General features: G+C 45.4%; 4 pseudogenes; 2 read left to right on the top strand and 2 right to left on the bottom strand.

Moving 5' to 3' along the window:
- Positions 1-11,333: 11,333 nt before the first annotated feature.
- On the bottom strand, positions 11,334-11,451 carry LOC134981794 (5S ribosomal RNA; annotated as a pseudogene).
- Positions 11,452-11,599: 148 nt separating this feature from the next.
- On the bottom strand, positions 11,600-11,717 carry LOC134981738 (5S ribosomal RNA; annotated as a pseudogene).
- A 908-nt stretch (positions 11,718-12,625) lies between these two features.
- LOC134981737 (5S ribosomal RNA) lies at positions 12,626-12,743 on the top strand (annotated as a pseudogene).
- Positions 12,744-12,891: 148 nt separating this feature from the next.
- LOC134981747 (5S ribosomal RNA) lies at positions 12,892-13,009 on the top strand (annotated as a pseudogene).
- The last annotated feature ends 7,033 nt before the right edge of the window (positions 13,010-20,042 follow it).

Here is a 20,042-nt window from a genome sequence, read left to right as displayed (position 1 = left end):
GCAGCTCTTCCTCCTGACACATCTTATCCCTCACCCTGCTCTTCCCCCTGACATATCTTATCCCTCACGCAGCTCTTCCTCCTGACACATCTTATCCCTCACCCTGCTCTTCCCCCTGACATATGTTATCCCTCACGCAGCTCTTCCCCGACACATCTTATCCCTCACACAGCTCTTCCCCCTGACACATCTTATCCCTACCGCAGCTCTCCCCCTGACACATCTTATCCCTCACGCAGCTCTTCCCCCGACACATCTTATCCCTCATGCAGCTCTTCCCCCTGACACATCTTATCCCTACCGCAGCTCTCCCCCTGACACATCTTATCCCTCACGCAGCTCTTCCCCCGACACATCTTATCCCTCATGCAACTCTCCCCCTGACACATCTTATCCCTACCGCAGCTCTTCCCCCGACACATCTTATCCCTCACGCAGCTCTTCCCCCGACACATCTTATCCCTACCGCAGCTCTCCCCCTGACACATCTTATCCCTCACGCAGCTCTTCCCCCGACACATCTTATCCCTCATGCAGCTCTTCCCCCTGACACATCTTATCCCTACCGCAGCTCTCCCCCTGACACATCTTATCCCTCACAGCTCTCCCCTTGACACATATTATCCTTCACACAGCTCTTCCCCCTGACACATCTTATCCTTCACACAGCTCTTCCCACTGACACCGCTTATCCCGCACACAGCTCTTCCCACTGACACATCTTATCCTTCACACAGCTCTTCTCCTGACACCGCTTATCCCTCACACAGCTCTCCCCTGACACATCTTATCCCTCATACAGATTTCTCCCCATTCACACAGCTCTCCCACCTCAGATTTCTGCCCCCTTACACATTTATCTCTCCTTATGTGCCCCCCTCTTATGTATCTTACCTCCTCTCTTGTGCCCCCCCCCCCCATGTAACTTATCTCCCCTTTTGCAGCATCCCCCCATGTAGCTTATCTCGGAAGCAGGCACGGCACCCAGAGCAGAGTCAGCCCAGATCCCCTGTGTTTATTCTGAACGCTGCGCAAGTACCACCATCTAAGACAAATGGCCACAACGGTAGCGCTCAAAACCATATAGACTTTTAGCCACTGTAGAGACACAGGACGCCGGACTCTACCACCGATAGTGATTACTGAATATCCCATTATTAATTAGTGGACATCTCACATCATCTTTGCATTTTATGCTGAGCACACAGAACTTTCAATTGAACTGAAGTCATTTTTGCACCTAGTATTTTACAGATCTGACTGATGCAATATCCATTCATGCATGACTGCACTGTTTATGTATACTCAATACAAATGTATCATAAGTAAAGGTATCAGAACCGTATAAGATTGTTGCATTTCATTGTTAGATAACAATCACTACACAACAAATGCTTTAACAAGCCAGACTACAGGCATCAGACATTGAGGGGTCCTAGCGCAGTTAGGTTACCAAATGTACCTTATTCTTATCTCCCCTCTTGTAGCATCCCCCATGTAACTTATCTCCCCTCTTGTAGCATCCCCCATGTAACTTATCTCCCCTCTTGTAGCATCCCCCATGTAACTTATCTCCCCTCTTGTAGCATCCCCCCATGTAACTTATCTCCCCTCTTGTAGCATCCCCCCATGTAACTTATCTCCCCTCTTGTAGCATCCCCCCATGTAACTTATCTCCCCTCTTGTAGCATTCCTCCTGTGTAACTTATCTCCCCTCTTGTAGCATCCCCCCGTGTAACTTATCTCCCCTCTTGTAGCATCCCCCCATGTAACTTATCTCCCCTCTTGTAGCATCCCCCCATGTAACTTATCTCCCCTCTTGTAGCATCCCCCATGTAACTTATCTCCCCTCTTGTAGCATCCCCCCATGTAACTTATCTCCCCTCTTGTAGCATCCCCCCATGTAACTTATCTCCCCTCTTGTAGCATCCCCCATGTAACTTATCTCCCCTCTTGTAGCATCCCCCCATGTAACTTATCTCCCCTCTTGTAGCATCCCTCCATGTAACTTATCTCCCCTCTTGTAGCATCCCCCCATGTAACTTATCTCCCCTCTTGTAGCATCCCCCCATGTAACTTATCTCCCCTCTTGTAGCATCCCCCCATGTAACTTATCTCCCCTCTTGTAGCATCCCCCCATGTAACTTATCTCCCCTCTTGTAGCATCCCCCCATGTAACTTATCTCCCCTCTTGTAGCATCCCCCCATGTATCTTTTCTCCCCTCTTGTAGCATTCCCCCATGTAATTTATCTCCCCTCTTGTAGCATCCCCCCATGTAACTTATCTCCCCTCTTGTAGCATCCCCCATGTAACTTATCTCCCCTCTTGTAGCATCCCCCATGTAACTTATCTCTCCTCTTGTAGCATCCCCCCATGTAACTTATCTCCCCTCTTGTAGCATCCCCCCATGTAACTTATCTCCCCTCTTGTAGCATCCCCCCATGTAACTTATCTCCCCTCTTGTAGCATCCCCCGTGTAACTTATCTCCCCTCTTGTAGCATCCCCCCATGTAACTTATCTCCCCTCTTGTAGCATCCCCCATGTAACTTATCTCCCCTCTTGTAGCATCCCCCCATGTAACTTATCTCCCCAGTTGTAGCATCCCCCCATGTAACTTATCTCCCCTCTTGTAGCATCCCCCCATGTAACTTATCTCCCCTCTTGTAGCATCTCCCCATGTAACTTATCTCCCCTCTTGTAGCATCCCCCCATGTAACTTATCTCCCCTCTTGTAGCATCTCCCCATGTAACTTATCTCCCCTCTTGTAGCATCCCTCCATGTAACTTATCTCCCCTCTTGTAGCATCTCCCCATGTAACTTATCTCCCCTCTTGTAGCATCCCCCATGTAACTTATCTCTCCTCTTGTAGCATCCCCTTATGTAACTTATCTCCCCTCTTGTAGCATCCCCCATGTAACTTATCTCCCCTCTTGTAGCATCCCCCCATGTAACTTATCTCCCCTCTTGTAGCATCCCCCCATGTAACTTATCTCCCCTCTTGTAGCATCCCCCCTTCCTCATGTAGCTTCTCTCTCCTCTTGTGGCTCGGGATACGGTCGTTAGGTCGACACAACTTAGGTTGACAGTCATTAGGTTGACCACTGAAGGTTGACATGCATTAGGTTAACATGGTTATTAGGTCGACATGTACTAGGTCGACAGGTCAAAATGTCGACATGAGTTTTTCACTTTTGTTTTTCATTTTTTGGATATTTCCATACTTGACGATCCATGTGGACTACAATTGGAATGATAACCTGTGAAGCGAGCCATGCGAGGGGACACGGTGCGCTATTTGGGGTTCAAATAAACAACACCGAAAAAAGTCCAAAAACTCATATCGACCTTTTCACCTGTCGACCTAATGCATGTCGACCTAATGCCCATGTCGACCTTCAGTGGTCAACCTAATGACTGTCAACCTAAGTTGAGTCGACCCAACGACCCATACACTGTGCCTCTTCCCCTCATGTGGCTAATCACCCCTCTTGTGGCTCTGCACTCATGTAGCATATCTTCAGTAGCTCCCTCGATGCAGCTCTTATGTCTCTTTTGCGCTCCTCGTACAGTCCTCAGTTCTCCTCAACCACTTGCAAGCTGTTACAGATGTCCCTTTTTGGTGTCCGTGTGGGTGCCCCATGATGTCGCACTCCTCTCTGGGTGTAAGCGGCTCCTCTTCCTGTGGCGGCACAGACAGACATGCCACAATGATGTTACTGCATCATCATCGCCAATGCCTAGAGGGGGACTTAGAGAGGTAGAGCTAGGGGAGGCTGTCTAGCACTGCTCACTCGCACACCACTTATTGATTTGAGAGATGTGGTGGTGGAGTGAGTGTTGCATCTGTGGACCTGGCGTGCGAGGTGTGGCCTACATTAGAGTGTGCTTGGGCACACAAGGCACCTACCGTGTTTATGGTGGTACCACTAATGAGAATCTGTGAATCAGGCCATGTGTAGTGTGATTTAGGATATTTAGTATTTATGTGCAGCTAAGAAATGCATGTCTGCAGAAGACAGGAGTTGTTGTCTCCAATTCTTTATAGTGGTTCCTCTGGGGTCATTTTATGGTGTAAAATTAATTGGTTATTCTGTGTTTCTGCGACTTGTGCATTGTTAATGAGATGCATTGTCAGGGTTGTTGTGGACAGATGTAAAGAGCCCCCTAACCCAATACAAGTATCCATCACTTGTCAGAAAAGCAATTATCCTGGCCCTTGCCACGGGATCGGGATGATCGGTTGACAGTAATAATAAGATTGATAGTCACAAGGTCAACCACTAATGGCTGATATGGCCAAAAGGTCAGTTTTTTTTTTAAATGTAAAAAATGTAAAAACTTTTTCATACTTTACCATCCACGTGGACTATGATTGGGAATAGTAACCTGTGCCGAGCGCAGTAGTAGCAGAGCGAGGTATCTTGCCCTTTGCTCAGAATGCAGGGGACGCGGTGCATTCATTGGGGTTTCCGTTTATTTTACAGAGTTAACGAAACCAAAAAAACTCATGTTGACCTTTTCCTGTGTCAGCCTTATGTTCATGTTGACTTTTTTCCCATGCTGAGTTTGTGCATGTCAACCTTTTGGGGTCGACCTAGACACTGTTGACCTTTACAAGGTCGACCCAATAATCCACACCCTCTTGCAACCCGGTCCCAGTGCCACCAGCCCACAAGGACAATAAAAGGTTAAAAAACCTTCCAAAATGTACAGACTTTAATTCCTTTGTGGTGCATAACTGTTGTCCATCTTCATGTTTAATGTATTGTCCTGCATCCTGAGTCTTTGAAGAAGGTATGCTCCCTCTAGGAATACACTGCCACTGCCTGAGGATTTTAAGATTAAGATTTTTTTAATTTGTGTTATGTGTGTGTATATAGGGGGTCATTCCGAGTTGATCGCTCGCTAGCTGTTTTTTGCAGCTGTGCACATGCTATGTCGCCTCCCACTGGGAGTGTATTTTAGCTTAGCAGAAGTGCGAACGAAAGGATCGCACAGCGGCTACAAAAAATGTTTGTGCAGTTTCAGAGTAGCTTCAGACCTACTCAGCGCTTGCGATCACTTCAGACTGTTCAGTTCCTGTTTTGACATCACAAACACGCCCTGCGTTCTCCCAGCCATGCCTGCGTTTTTCCTGGCACGCCTGTGTTTTTTTGACCACTCCCTGAAAACGGTCAGTTGACACCCAGAAACGCCCACTTCCTGTCAATCACTCTGCGGCCAGCAGTGTGACTGAAAAGCTTCGCTAGACCTTATGTGAAACTACTTCGGCCGTTGTGAAAGTACGTCGCACGTGCACATTGCGCCGCAGTGCTGTTTTTTGCATCATCGCTGCGCAGCGAACATTTTCAGCTAGCGATCAACTCGGAATGACCCCCATAATATCATATCAGTCATACTGACCAAACATTTATTTATTAACAGTTTCTTATATAGCGCAGTAAATTCCGTTGCTCTTTCCAATCAGTTGTAAGATAGCGGGGCTGGCGGAAACATGGGCACACATTGAGGTGCATAGTGTGATCATATATCTGCATCCAAAGGGCACATAAGCAGCTGAAATTCATCTCCAGCCTGTAGAGGTATACGGTAATAACCTCATGTCATGGAAACAGGTTTGGTGCACTGCATTTGATAACGGCAGGACAGGCGTTCAAGATGAGTGGTGATCAGGTTGGCCAAGAATATCCACCACCGATGACAATTTGTGCTGCATTGAAGGTCTAAGGCTGGCTACACACTTGCCAGTGAGATCATGCAAGATCCCTTGTAAACAATATTGTTCATACACACTGAACGATATTGTTTTCGTCTCGTCAGTGACGGCATGCACCCACATCCAGGTGCATGTGGTCTCGTACAGTGGCCCTCATTCTGAGTTGTTCGCTTGCTAGCAGACTTTAGCAGCATTGCACACGCTAGGCTGCCGCCCTCTGGGAGTGTATCTTAGCATAGCAGAATTGCGAACGAAAGATTAGCAGAATTGCGAATAGAAAATTCTTAGCAGTTTCTGAGCAGCTCAAAACTTACTCCTACACTGCGATCAGCTCAGCCCATTTCGTTCCTGGTTTGACGTCACAAACACGCCCTGCGTTCGGCCAGCCACTCCCCCGTTTCTCCAGACACTCCCGCGTTTTATCCTGGCACGCCTGCGTTTTTTCGCACACTCCCAGAAAACGGTCAGTTTCCGCCCACAAACACCAACTTCCTGTCAATCACACTCCGATCACTTCAACAATGAAAATTCTTCGTTCGGACGTGAGTAAATCTACTAAGTTTTGTGCTAAAATACTGCGTACCATGTGCATGCGCATTTTTGCCTTAATCGCTCCATTGCGAAAATCAGCAATGAGCGAACAACTCAGAATGACCCCCAATATCTTTAGATTTCAAGTTGAAAACTAAAGATATTCTACCTCGTTAATGACCCACGGGAGCGCGCATCGTTAATGATATAGGGTATACACCCTTGCCGATGTGTACGATATATCGGCCGATCCGCTGGTTTGGATGATATATCGGGTGCCCATCGGCAAGTGTGTACCCAACCTAATTCAGGAGGACAGACGACTGAAGAAGCATCTGGGTAGAAGGCGACTCGCAACAACCTGTGAAGTCCAACAAGTCATCATGTCCTGGCTTCAGGCACTTGACACTGATTTCTTCTGTGCCAGTATAGATGCCTAGACAAATACTATGTGGAAAAAACTATGCAGGAAAAATGACCTGTACCAAGGTAACACAGTAACATAGTTATTGAGGTTGAAAAGAGGCATAATGCCCATCGCGTTCAACCTGCATTAATTTGAGTTGATTTTTCTGTACCTGCTGAAGAATGTTTTATGACTAGTTAACAACTACAAATCATGTTACACCCGGATTAACAACTTCAATATTTTAAATGTTGTAACCTTGGATATCCTTTTCAATCAGAAATTCATCCAATCCCCTTTTAAATGCATTTACAGAGTCCACCATTACCACCTTCCCTGGCAAGGAATTCCAAATCCTTATTGCCCTGACAGTGATGAAACCCTTTCCTCCGTTGCGTACGGAATTTCCTCTCCTCCAGCCTCAACGAGTGCCCACGTGTCCTAAACAGTGTTCTTTTAATAAATAATTACTCTGATAACTCTTTGTAGTGTCCCTTTACATATTTGAAGACATAATGGCCCTCATTCCGAGTTGTTCGCTCGGTATTTTTCATCGCATCGCAATGAAAATCCGCTTAGTACGCATGCGCAATGTTCGCACTGCGACTGCGCCAAGTAACTTTGCTATGTAGAAAGTAATTTTACTCACGGCTTTTTCATCGCTCCGGCGAACGTAATGTGATTGACAGGAAATGGGTGTTACTGGGCGGAAACACGGCGTTTCAGGGGCATGTGGCTGAAAACGCTACCGTTTCCGGAAAAAACGCAGGAGTGGCCGGAGAAACGGTGGGAGTGCCTGGGCGAACGCTGGGTGTGTTTGTGACGTCAAACAGGAACGACAAGCACTGAACTGATCGCACAGGCAGAGTAAGTCTGAAGCTACTCTGAAACTGCTAAGTAGTTAGTAATCGCAATATTGCGAATACATCGGTCGCAATTTTAAGAAGCTAAGATTCACTCCCAGTAGGCGGCGGCTTAGCGTGTGTAACTCTGCTAAATTCGCCTTGCGACCGATCAACTCGGAATGAGGGCCAATGTCTCCTCTTAAATGCCTCTTTTCCAGTGTATACATGTTCAACCTAGTAAGCCTTTCCTCGTAATCCAGTCCCTCTAGCCCTTTAATCAATTTAGTAGCTCACCTTTGAACCCTTTCGAGTTCACCAATATCTTTTTTTATACAGTGGTGTCCAAAACTGAACACAATATTCCAGGTGCGGACGTACCAATGATTTGTACAGCGGCAGAATTACATCCTCGTCCCTTGTCTCAATTCCCTGTTTTATGCACGCTAGCACCTTGCTTGCCTTCTTTACTGCGCTTTGACATTGTATATGGTTATTAAATTTATTATCAATGAGTACCCCCAAATCTTTTTCCAAAACTGTTACCCCTAGACTTTCACCGTTTAATATGTAGGATGCAAGTTTGTTGCATCCTACATATTATTGATTATACGATTATATATATATGTAAGAGTGGAATAAATTTACACAAGTAGAGTTACCTAAAGTCTTGTTACCTATGTAATTTATTGAACCATCCTTGTATATATGTATACTGTGCATATATGTATTATAAGGGCACGGTCGTGCCCTTATATTAAGGCTGAATCGAACAAACGGAATTCTCCCATAGGGAACTTCTGAGATGGGTGCATGGTGTTTGAGGGGCTACTCCTCAAAAGTGATTGGACGTACTGAGCTGAAATTTGGCATGGACGCGTAGAATCGTCACCCGCTGCTGCATGCTAAATTTCTCTGACGTCCTAGTGGATGCTGGGAACTCCGTAAGGACCATGGGGAATAGCGGCTCCGCAGGAGACTGGGCACAAAAGTAAAAGCTTTAGGACTACCTGGTGTGCACTGGCTCCTCCCCCTATGACCCTCCTCCAAGCCTCAGTTAGATTTTTGTGCCCGAACGAGAAGGGTGCACACTAGGTGGCTCTCCTGAGCTGCTTAGTGAAAAAGTTTGTTAGGTTTTTTATTTTCAGTGAGTCCTGCTGGCAACAGGCTCACTGCATCGAGGGACTAAGGGGAGAAGAAGCGAACTCACCTGCGTGCAGAGTGGATTGGGCTTCTTAGGCTACTGGACATTAGCTCCAGAGGGACAGATCACAGGCCCAGCCATGGATAGGTCCCAGAGCCGCGCCGCCGGCCCCCTTACAGAGCCAGAAAACAGAAGAGGTCCGGAAAATCGGCGGCAGAAGACGTCCTGTCTTCAATAAGGTAGCGCACAGCACCGCAGCTGTGCGCCATTGCTCTCAGCACACTTCACACTCCGGTCACTGAGGGTGCAGGGCGCTGGGGGGGGCGCCCTGAGACGCAATAAAAACACCTTAGATGGCGAAAAATACATCACATATAGCTCCTGGGCTATATGGATGCATTTAACCCCTGCCAGTTTTCCTTAAAAAAGCGGGAGAAAGGCCGCCGAGAAGGGGGCGGGGCCTATCTCCTCAGCACACAAGCGCTATTTTCCCTCACAGCTCCGCTGGAAGGACGTCTCCCTGACTCTCCCCTGCAGTCCTGCACTACAGAAACAGGGTAAAACAAGAGAGGGGGGGCACTAAATTGGCATAAGAATCTATACAGCAGCTATATTAGAGAGAAACACTTATATAAGGTTGTCCCTATACATTATATATAGCGCTCTGGTGTGTGCTGGCAAACTCTCCCTCTGTCTCCCCAAAGGGCTAGTGGGGTCCTGTCCTCTATCAGAGCATTCCCTGTGTGTGTGCTGTGTGTCGGTACGTTTGTGTCGACATGTATGAGGAGGAAAATGGTGTGGAGGTGGAGCAATTGCCTGTAATAGTGATGTCACCCCCTAGGGAGTCGACACCTGACTGGATGGTCTTATGGAAGGAATTACGTGATAGCGTCAGCACTTTACAAAAGACTGTTGACGACATGAGACAGCTGGCAAATCAGTTAGTACCGGTCCAGGCATCTCAAACACCGTCAGGGGCTCTAAAGCGCCCGTTACCTCAGATGGTCGACACAGACCCAGACACGGACACTGACTCCAGTGTCGACGGTGAGGAAACAAACGTGATTTCCAGTAGGGCCACACGTTACATGATCACGGCAATGAAGGAAGTTTTGAACATTTCTGATACTACAAGTACCACAAAAAAGGGTATTATGTGGGGTGTGAAAAAACTACCCGTAGTTTTTCCTGAATCAGATGAATTAAATGAGGTGTGTGATGAAGCGTGGGTTTCCCCCGATAAAAAACTGATAATTTCTAAAAAATTATTGGCATTATACCCTTTCCCGCCTGAGGTTAGGGCGCGTTGGGAAACACCCCCTAGGGTAGATAAAGCGCTCACACGCTTATCAAAACAAGTGGCGTTACCGTCTCCTGATACGGCCGCCCTCAAGGAACCAGCTGATAGGAAGCTGGAAAATATCCTAAAAAGTATATACACACATACTGGTGTTATACTGCGACCAGCAATCGCCTCAGCCTGGATGTGCAGTGCTGGGGTGGCTTGGTCGGATTCCCTGACTGAAAATATTGAGACCCTGGATAGGGACAGTATATTATTGACTATAGAGCATTTAAAGGATGCATTTCTATATATGCGTGATGCACAGAGGGATATTTGCACTCTGGCATCAAGAGTAAGTGCGCTGTCCATTTCTGCCAGAAGAGGGTTATGGACGCGACAGTGGTCAGGTGATGCGGATTCCAAACGGCATATGGAAGTATTGCCGTATAAAGGGGAGGAGTTATTTGGGGTTGGTCTATCGGACCTGGTGGCCACGGCAACGGCTGGGAAATCCACCTTTTTACCCCAGGTCACCTCTCAGCAGAAAAAGACACCGTCTTTTCAGGCTCAGTCCTTTCGTCCCCATAAGGGCAAGCGGGCAAAAGGCCACTCATTTCTGCCCCGGGGCAGAGGAAGGGGAAAAAGACTGCATCAAGCAGCCTCTTCCCAGGAACAGAAGCCCTCCCCCGCTTCTGCCAAGTCCTCAGCATGACGCTGGGGCCTTACAAGCGGACTCAGGCACGGTGGGGGGCCGTCTCAAGATTTTCAGCGCGCAGTGGGCTCACTCGCAAGTGGACCCCTGGATCCTGCAGGTAGTATCTCAGGGGTTGTATACAAATAAATTCAGTGTGGAGCCGCACTAGTCTAAGCAATCTAAACGTAATATAGAGATGGCATCAAAAGACAAAAAAACAATATATATGCAGTTGAAAAAAAGGGGATCTTAAACTGCTTGTGATTGGCGGTGCTCCCAGGAATTTTGTAGACTAGACTACAATTGAAAAGGAGAGAAAAGACAAAAAACCCTTGTTTGGGAGCACTCGTTTATGATAATTAGTATAATGTAAAGTGAGATGAATGATGAAATGAGATAAAACTTAACCTTTAATTGTTTCTTGAGTAAAATAAATGTGGAATAATTATAAGACTCGTGTCTGATGTTTGGAGTAAAAACCTTGTTTGACCTTTTTAACAAATGAGGTACAAGGTAATGAAGGAAGGTGAAAATATCAGAAAAAAATGTGTGTTGCATGGATACCATGGATTTCTGATGAAGTAAGGGTATCCAGTGGAGTCACTGTACATGCCTTATGATGAAGGTATTAATTGTAACATGATATGGTAGCAAAGTTGGATTGGGATAAAGAGAGATGGCAATAAAGAATAATAGGGGGGGGGGGGGGGGGGGGGCACTGCACCTGGTATTCTCAGGAGGTTTCCCTTCCTGATACTGACCAGGCCATACCTGCTTAGCTTCCGAGATCGGACAAGATCGGGCGTATTCAGGGTAGTATGGCCGTGGGCCTGTTGTTGGAAATGTGAGAAAAGAAATCGGAGGAAATCGACTCCTATTGTCTGTACCGAACATAAGTCAAAACCATGAATAGTCTGGTAGGGTTTTTCCAGAAGCAGGGATGCATGAAATGTCGGATGGGATTTTTCCTTATTAAAGGGCCCACTGCACCTGGTATTCTCAGGAGGTTCACCTTCCTAGTACTGACCAGGCCATGCCTGCTTAGCTTCCGAAATTGGACAGGATCGGGCGTATTCAGGGTAGTATGGCCGTGGGCCACTGTAGAGGAAATGTATGAGATGGGGGAGTATACACGCTCTGCTTGCTGTACTTCACACTCAACCAAGGCTATGGACAGTCTCAAAATGGTATTTCCAGACAAAAGTATGTCCGGATAGTTCTGAGTGTCTGGGATGTTTTTAAAATACAGGATGAATCGGTGGTGAAATGTAGTGGGTAGAGTTTTTTTACAAATAATGAGCTCTCATAGAGATGCTGAATAAAGATGTGTGTACTGTGTATATGTATAGCTATATCCATAAAACAACTATTTTGTAATTGTTGGTCCCCTGAGGGAAAACAGGTAAGTGGTCATATGCTGGCAAAAAGCTCAAGGCTGACTTAAAAATGAAATATATAGCCTTTGTAGTGAGAGTGAACGATACCAATTATCGGAGAGCAGTGTCAGGTAACTAATTGCACTATAGTCACCAAAACCAAGGAGATTGGTGACTATAGTGCAATTAGTTACCTGACAATTTTTGAGTCAGCTCTGAACACTGCTCTCCGATAATTGGTATCGTTCACTCTCACTACAAAGGCTATATATTTCATTTTTAAGTCAGCCTTGAGCTTTTTGCCAGCATATGACCACTTACCTGTTTTCTCTCAGGGGACCAACAATTACAAAATAGTTGTTTTATGGATATAGCTATACATATACACAGTACACACATCTTTATTCAGCATCTCTATGAGAGCTCATTATTTGTAAAAAAAACTCTACCCACTACATTTCACCACCGATTCATCCTGTATTTTAAAAACATCCCAGACACTCAGAACTATCCGGACATACTTTTGTCTGGAAATACCATTTTGAGACTGTCCATAGCCTTGGTTGAGTGTGAAGTACAGCAAGCAGAGCGTGTATACTCCCCCATCTCATACATTTCCTCTACAGTGGCCCACGGCCATACTACCCTGAATACGCCCGATCCTGTCCAATTTCGGAAGCTAAGCAGGCATGGCCTGGTCAGTACTAGGAAGGTGAACCTCCTGAGAATACCAGGTGCAGTGGGCCCTTTAATAAGGAAAAATCCCATCCGACATTTCATGCATCCCTGCTTCTGGAAAAACCCTCCCAGACTATTCATGGTTCTGACTTATGTTCGGTACAGACAATAGGAGTCGATTTCCTCCGATTTCTTTTCTCACATTTCCAACAACAGGCCCACGGCCATACTACCCTGAATACGCCCGATCTTGTCCGATCTCGGAAGCTAAGCAGGTATGGCCTGGTCAGTATCAGGAAGGGAAACCTCCTGGGAATACCAGGTGCAGTGCCCCCCCCCCCCCCCCTATTATTCTTAATTGCCATCTCTCTTTATCCCAATCCAACTTAGCTACCATATCATGTTACAATTAATACCTTCATCATAAGGCATGTACAGTGACTCCACTGGATACCCTTACTTCATCAGAAATCCATGGTATCCATGCAACACACATTTTTTCTGATATTTTCACCTTCCTTCATTACCTTGTACCTCATTTGTTAAAAAGGTCAAACAAGGTTTTTACTCCAAACATCAGACACGAGTCTTATAATTATTCCACATTTATTTTACTCAAGAAACAATTAAAGGTTAAGTTTTATCTCATTTCATCATTCATCTCACTTTACATTATACTAATTATCATAAACGAGTGCTCCCAAACAAGGGTTTTTTGTCTTTTCTCTCCTTTTCAATTGTTAGTATCTCAGGGGTACAAATTGGAATTCGAGACGTCTCCCCCTCGCCGGTTCCTGAAGTCTGCTTTACCAACGTCTCCCTCCGACAGGGAGGCGGTATTGGAAGCCATTCACAAGCTGTATTCCCAGCAGGTGATAATCAAGGTACCCCTCCTACAACAGGGAAAGGGGTATTATTCCACGCTGTTTGTGGTACCGAAGCCGGACGGCTCGGTGAGACCTATTCTAAATCTGAAATCCTTGAACACTTACATACAAAGGTTCAAATTCAAGATGGAGTCACTCAGAGCAGTGATAGCGAACCTGGAAGAAGGGGACTATATGGTGTCTCTGGACATCAAGGATGCTTACCTCCATGTCCCAATTTGCCCTTCTCACCAAGGGTACCTCAGGTTTGTGGTACAGAACTGTCATTATCAGTTTCAGACGCTGCCGTTTGGATTGTCCACGGCACCCCGGGTCTTTACCAAGGTAATGGCCGAAATGATGATTCTTCTTCGAAGAAAAGGCGTCTTAATTATCCCTTACTTGGACGATCTCCTGATAAGGGCAAGGTCCAGGGAACAGTTAGAGGTCGGAGTAACACTATCTCAAGTAGTGCTACGACAGCACGGGTGGATTCTAAATATTCCAAAATCGCAGCTGATTCCAACGACACGTCTGTTGTTCCTAGGGATGATTCTGGACAAAGTCCAGAAAAAGGTGTTTCTCCCGGAGGAGAAAGCCAGGGAGTTATCCGAGCTAGTCAGGAACCTCCTAAAACCAGGCCAAGTGTCAGTGCATCAATGCACAAGGGTCCTGGGAAAAATGGTGGCTTCTTACGAAGCGATTCCATTCGGCAGATTCCACGCAAGAACTTTTCAGTGGGATCTGCTGGACAAATGGTCCGGATCGCATTTTCAGATGCATCAGCGGATAACCCTGTCTCCGAGGACAAGGGTGTCTCTCCTGTGGTGGTTGCAGAGTGCTCATCTTCTAGAGAGCCGCAGATTCGGCATTCAGGACTGGGTCCTGGTGACCACGGATGCCAGCCTGAGAGGCTGGGGAGCAGTCACACAGGGAAGAAATTTCCAGGGCTTGTGGTCAAGCATGGAAACGTCATTTCACATAAATATCCTGGAACTAAGGGCCATTTACAATGCCCTAAGTCAAGCAAGGCCTCTGCTTCAGGGTCAGCCGGTGTTGATCCAGTCGGACAACATCACGGCAGTCGCCCACGTAAACAGACAGGGCGGCACAAGAAGCAGGAGAGCGATGGCAGAAGCTGCAAGGATTCTTCGCTGGGCGGAAAATCATGTGATAGCACTGTCAGCAGTGTTCATTCCCGGAGTGGACAACTGGGAAGCAGATTTTCTCAGCAGACACGATCTCCACCCGGGAGAGTGGGGACTTCATCCAGAAGTCTTCCAATTGATTGTAAACCATTGGGAAAAACCAAAGGTGGACATGATGGCGTCCCGCCTCAACAAAAAACTAGACAGGTATTGCGCCAGGTCAAGGGACCCTCAGGCAATAGCGGTGGACGCTCTGGTAACACCGTGGGTGTACCAGTCAGTTTATGTGTTCCCTCCTCTGCCTCTCATACCCAAGGTACTGAGGATTATAAGACGGAGAGGAGTAAGAACTATACTCGTGGCTCCGGATTGGCCAAGAAGGACTTGGTACCTGGAACTTCAAGAGATGCTCACGGAGGATCCGTGGCCTCTACCTCTAAGAAGGGACCTGCTTCAGCAAGGACCCTGTCTGTTCCAAGACTTACCGCGGCTGCGTTTGACGGCATGGCGGTTGAACGCCGGATCCTGAAGGAAAAAGGCATTCCAGATGAAGTCATTCCTACCCTGATCAAAGCCAGGAAGGATGTAACTGCACAACATTATCTCCGTATTTGGAGGAAATATGTTGCGTGGTGCGAGGCCAGGAAGGCCCCGACAGAGGAATTTCAACTAGGTCGTTTCCTGCATTTCCTGCAAACAGGACTGTCCATGGGCCTAAAATTAGGATCCATTAAGGTTCAAATTTCGGCCTTGTCGATTTTCTTCCAGAAAGAATTGGCTTCAGTTCCTGAAGTCCAGACTTTTGTAAAGGGGGTACTGCATATACAGCCGCCCTTTGTGCCTCCAGTGGCACCCTGGGATCTCAATGTGGTTTTGGGATTCCTAAAATCTCATTGGTTCGAACCACTTGCCACAGTGGATTTAAAATATCTCACATGGAAAGTGGTAATGCTGTTGGCCCTGGCTTCAGCCAGGCGCGTATCAGAATTGGCGGCTTTATCCTATAAAAGCCCTTACCTGATTTTTCATTCGGATAGGGCGGAATTGAGGACTCGCCCTCAATTTCTCCCTAAGGTGGTTTCAGCGTTTCACCTAAACCAACCTATTGTGGTGCCTGCGGCTACGGGGGACTTGGAGGATTCCAAGTTACTGGATGTAGTCAGGGCCCTGAAAATATATGTTTCCAGGACGGCTGGAGTCAGAAAATCTGACTCGCTGTTTATATTGTATGCACCCAACAAGCTGGGTGCTCCTGCTTCTAAGCAGACTATTGCTCGTTGGATTTGTAGTACAATTCAGCTTGCACATTCTGTGGCAGGCCTGCCACAGCCAAAATCTGTCAATGCCCATTCCACAAGGAAGGTGGGCTCATCTTGGGCGGCTGCCCGAGGGGTCTCGGCTTTACAACTTTGCCGAGCAGCTACGTGGTCAGGGGAAAACACGTTTGTAAAATTCTACAAATTTGATACCCTGGCTAAGGAGGACCTGGAGTTCTCTCATTCGGTGCTGCAGAGTCATCCGCACTCTCCCGCCCGTTTGGGAGCTTTGGTATAATCCCCATGGTCCTTACGGAGTTCCCAGCATCCACTAGGACGTCAGAGAAAATAAGAATTTACTTACCGATAATTCTATTTCTCGTAGTCCGTAGTGGATGCTGGGCGCCCATCCCAAGTGCGGATTGTCTGCAATACTTGTACATAGTTATTGTTGCCAAAAAATTCGGGTTTTTGTTGTAGTGAGCCATCTGTTCTGGAGGCTCCTCATGTTATCATGAAGGAAGAAATATACCCGAAGGTACTTGGGCGCTTTAGGTGTGAGATGCTTCGTCGAGCTGCAGTCACAAGAAGGGGGGGAGAGTCACTCCCGTTATGTTACACAGCAAAAAGAAGGGGATTTTGTGACTGCGCTGGGTTTTGATGATCACAACACTGATGTTATTTTCAATAAAACAAATTTATTCCTAAAATTGCACAATAGATATATATTAAGATAATAGATAAAATATGCACATGTATCAAGTGTTAAATAATACAATTATTAAAATGTAAAAATAACATCTTAAAGGACTACCCAATTCGCCAGGTGTTATATTAGGACTTCGTGGAGATATATGCAGTGACCGTTCCTGATGTATTTCCCCTATATCAATACAGTCCAGCTTATGTAATAGTCTCAGAATTTTAGGCAGGGTCCAATGGATGGACTAGTTACCGTTAGAGGGTAATGTGCTCCGGAATCTGTAGTGGAGAGCTCCTCATGCATTACGGTGTATGCTGTCCTTTATGCGATAATTGCCATATGTAGTCTGAGAATAAAGCAGGACGTCTGGACGAAACTTCGGGGAATGGTTCGGTCCTCCTTAGAGTCACTTCCTGGCAGGGGTCCCTGGTAGCACCTGACGCGTTTCGCTGCAACCAACTGGCAGCTTTCTCAAAGGTATGTGCAGTCTAAAACATGTGGGGTTTATATACCACCTCTAATATGGTGGCTAATTAGCCCCTTGAAACACATGAGTGCAATTACATGACCACGTTTTAAACTAGATACATAAAATCACAATAAACTTATTAGCTGAGACAGACCTACTTCAAGTGACATGTGTTAAGTAATAAATGTATACATTCTTTGTAAAAACGAGTTGTTTAGAAGGTTTTTATTAGTATGTAAATAAATGAATAGGGGCAAACAGGAAGTGTGCAAACGGACCTTGGCCAATGGCTTTGTTTGTTGTGGGTCCTGTTGTCTAGGGGACGGGGTTATTAACTACCCTTATAGGTGGGGGAACAGTTAAAGAAGGGGACTGGAGTTACGTAGTTCCATTCAATTCCGGTCACGTGACTGTTGTCACGTGATCAGAGTTTTCTTATACTATATCCACAGCATACGACATAGTGTAGAAGCGGTTGCTAGGCAACTAACATTATAGGTGGGGGAACAGTTGAGGAACGGGACTGAAGTTCCAATGTTCTATTTTGTTCCGGTCACGTGACTGATGTCACGTGATCGGAATTTCCTTGTATTATGTCCACAGCGTACGGCAGAGTGTAGAAACGGTTGCTAAGCAACCAGATGGTATCTTTATTTATACTGGCCCGGGCTCATGTTGACTTAATGGTCGTGTTTTTAGGCCCTGATCTGTATATAGCAGAGAGCATAATTACATCCTTATCTGTGGGTCATTGTAAGCGTTACTTCCGCCCTCCAATGCATTGGGGGCATAGTACTTCCGCCATCCAAGGAACCAGAGAAAGGGATGGTATTTAAATTTTTTGTGTTTTTTGTTCTCTATTAGACTAAAGCCTGTATCTTTCAAATATGTTTAAGAATGTGACCCCTCAGGGCCGATATTTGGACTATGAATAAATAAATTTTGATAACAAGTATTTTAAATATTGTATTATCACATCCATCGAATAGGAAGTCGGAGGGTTGGGTTCCTACATAAATTAGTAAACTGTAATTTAGCTGGTTAATATTCCATATATTAATTTTATCAAAGTCCTATAATAAATAGGGAGGTATAGGGACTGTATGTATGTCCCCTCTATATGTATTTTAAAATTGTTTTATTATTTATTATATTGTTAATTCAGAGATTACAATAGAATGAGCAGATTCCCAAAGAGGCGAGACCCTAATTTATGAGCAGAATAGTATTTTCTAGAAATAAACCATATATATTCCATGTAGGAAAAAAAGTGGTTATTGACAGTAATTTTATATTATAGTATTTAATTCTACGGCATCATTAAGCCCGCCGGGGTAGATGGAACCCATTTTGAACATCCAATAGGTTTCTTGTTGACATAATTTTTTATAACGGTCCCCACCCCTATTGGTTTTCGGGATGTGCTCCACTCCAATTAGTTTAAGGCTGTTGGGATTGCCTTGGTGGGATTCGTGGAAGTGTTGAGAGACACTATGAGTTGACAGTCTTTTAATAATATTTCTGCGGTGTTCAAGAAACCTGATTTTGAGTTTTCTAGTGGTGCGCCCTACGTATTTAAGTCCACATTCACATATGAGTATATATATAACATATGATGAATTACAATTGATGAAATGTTTAATTTCATATAGTGCCCCGTTATCTTCAGTTTTGATGGTCTTGATTCTATTATCTATGTGGTTACAAGTGATACACCTGGTTGCTCCACATTTAAAAAAACCTTTAGTATTAGATGGAAGCCAGGAATCTGGTTGGGCTGTGATTTTTGGATCAATTTTCAGAAAACTGGGTGCTAATGAATTTCTAAGGGATCTGTTTTTCTTAAAGATGAAAACAGGGTCGTTTGGCAGAAGGGGGGCTATTAGGTAATCTTGTTTAAGGATATTATGGTTTCTCCTTATAATTTGTTTAATTTGAGAGCAATGACTATTATAGGTAGAGATAAATGCTATTGGTTTCTCATCTTCTATTAAATTAGTTTTATCCTTTTTGTTGATGAGTAGTGTGTTTCTATCTAGTTTTTTAACTTCTTCAAGTGCTTTGTTTAGAAGAGCTGTGGGGTACCCTCTCTGTTCAAATGATTTTAGCATCTCAGATGCCTGAGCTTCAAATGATATTATATCGGAGCAGTTACGTCTAAGGCGTATAAGTTGTCCCCTGGGGATGTTTCTCTTCCAGGGGGGGTAGTGGGCACTAGAATAATGTAAGTATGCGTTCGTGCCTACTTCCTTGGCATAATTAGTAGTGTGAATTATGTCATTTTTAGCTTCAAGTGACACATCCAAAAAATTAATACATTGTGAGTGATATTGGTGAGTGAAGGATAAACCATAAGTGTTAGTGTTAAGAAAATCAACAAATAGCTGTGCTGAATTTGAATCCCCATTCCAAATAATAAAAAGGTCGTCAATGTACCTGCCATACAGGACCAGGTTCGCCTCCCAGCCGCCCCTCCAGATAAGTTGTTCCTCCAATTCGCCCACATAGAGGTTGGCATAGCTGGGGGCGAACCTGGTCCCCATGGCGGTACCCTTGACTTGTAGATAGTGAGATTGAAGAAACAAAAAATAATTGTGATGAAGAATATATGAGATGGAATCAATTATAAATTTCTTGTGTATCTCACTCAGGTCTCCATCTTGGGTGAGTCGATTAGAAATTGTGAGTAAACCTTTGTCGTGTGGAATATTTGAATAGAGGCTTTGGACATCCAAAGTTAGAAATGCATATGAGTCAAGCCATTTCACGTCTTTGATGAGAGATAGGAAATGAGTGGTATCCTTGATGTGAGATCTGAGTGTAGGTACTCGGGGTTGTAGGTATGAATCTACATAATAAGATAGATTAGATGTGAGAGAGTGAATTCCTGAAATAATAGGGCGCCCCGGGGGTGAGGTGAGGGAT

Source organism: Pseudophryne corroboree, chromosome 12 (assembly GCF_028390025.1).
Source record: "Pseudophryne corroboree isolate aPseCor3 chromosome 12, aPseCor3.hap2, whole genome shotgun sequence".
NCBI classification, from domain to species: domain Eukaryota; kingdom Metazoa; phylum Chordata; class Amphibia; order Anura; family Myobatrachidae; genus Pseudophryne; species Pseudophryne corroboree.
The sequence above is the reverse complement of the archived record's forward strand: the minus strand, read 5'-3'. Positions and strand labels throughout refer to the sequence as shown.